The sequence below is a fragment of the Frankliniella occidentalis genome, unplaced genomic scaffold (assembly GCF_000697945.3).
Source record: "Frankliniella occidentalis isolate FOCC.00 unplaced genomic scaffold, Focc_3.1 Scaffold379, whole genome shotgun sequence".
Lineage (NCBI taxonomy): Eukaryota > Metazoa > Arthropoda > Insecta > Thysanoptera > Thripidae > Frankliniella > Frankliniella occidentalis.
Genome location: NW_026267502.1, coordinates 118,409 through 120,231, shown reverse-complemented (window position 1 = coordinate 120,231; position 1,823 = coordinate 118,409).

Here is a 1,823-nt window from a genome sequence, read left to right as displayed (position 1 = left end):
CTCATTGGTGGATCTGACATGCGCAGAACAGACTGCGCATCTCCGTGTCAACCACTGTCAGGCCAGCGCGCGCGCCGCCGGGTACTCAAAAGTGATTAAGGAGCCAGGAAAGGCCCGGCACCGCCCCTCGTGAGGCTGAAGGCTCGACCCTAGCCCGGCCGCCCGGCCTAAAGCCGACCTTTGCTACCTGCTAATACCTGGTCCAGCGTGCACTCAGCACGTTTCAAACCGATCGGCGGAGTGGCGCGAAGGATCTGCCTTCCCCCACTCTCGCCCGCTTGCGACCACCTATCTACATTACACCTTAGTGCTAGGGGGCATTTCTTGACGAAAATGAGGTGAAAATGACCTCATGGACTATTAAATCGCGAAGAAACACTTTATTTCCAAAAATTGTACATACACTTACAGTGCGTTGTTCGGGCCTCGGGTAAAGAGGCTTGCCGAACGGTCCTCTTCCAGCGATCCGGGTTAGCTCAGCGGTCTAAGGCGTCGACATCACAAGAAGGGAGTCCGAGATATAAGGGAACGAATCCTGGCTCAGTAGGGGTATTTATTTTTTTGGTCTGGTTCTGGAACATTCTGGACTTAAATCGGGCTAGACCGACGGAGGGTTCCTTCTTTTTCGGACTTTCCAAAAACTGGACGAAGAGGGAGCTTTCCGGAACTATTTTCGAGCTGTCCGTTCGGGCTTCAGGCGGACTGTCCCTTCTTCGGACTCATATCGGGCGAAAACGTTTTCAATAGGGTATTAGCTTAACTTTGATGGGGCTTAAGTGGTCAACGTATGTAAATCTTAAGCAATTGTTAAGCATCTGGAGTGTGTCACCAGAACTTCTAGCTTACAAGAATAACCTGTTACACTTGATAGTATCTTAAAATACCTTATAATACTGGCTATAATACTATTATAGTCTGTAATATTTTAGAATACTATAATATTTATACTATCCTGTAATATTCTAAAATACTTATAATATGCTATCATACCCATAATATTCTGTACTTCTTTTTTAATACCTATAATACAAATTACTCCGTACACGGCTCAGGCGAGTCGGCCACCCCTCGGCCATACCAAATAGAGACAATCTTGGCGGGGACTGTCTAAAAACTGTTTAAAGTCAACCTGTCCAAATAACAGAGTTGCACCTTGCTTTTTTGCCTAGGTGCTTGAAGATGATGTGAGCTTCACGACGGTTAACTTCCTGTTTCCTCTGGTTAATGACTTCCTCCAGTTCTCGTACCTTAGCCAGGAGCTGTCCGACTCAAGCGCCTCATTGGCAGAGGCCGCTTACTACGCCTCCATCGGCGGCAGCGTGGGTCTCCACGAGGCTCACGCGCTCGGCCTCGTCATGCGCATCGCTAGCAGCTCACCCGCCCTCCACTGCAGGGGACTGGGGCGTCTCAGCCTCGCCGCGGCAGGAAACGCCCTTGGAAAGACGTGGAAGATGGTCAGCGTGTTGCGCGACAAACTTTAACATCAGTGTAACTAAGAGCTGAAATTTGAGAAGCAATATATCTGTTAGATTAGTTTCCAATTCATATGAATGGAGAAATAAATGTTCACTCAAATCCTTCTTGGTTTTACTCCCTTGATGTGGATCTTAATTTGCAAGACTAGCTCCACTACTCCCTTTTAAACGGACCCGTTTATGCCAGACAGTTGGGCAGAGAGGGGAGGGCGTCATGGTTGAACACCACCTGTTGAGCAGCTCCACACGCACGCCCGGGTACCAGAGCAACAATAGACACCTTGCTCTCGAATAGTCAGCCGCCCGAGCGCGCTGCCCAGCGCTCATGCCAAAAATTGTGTTCAGTTA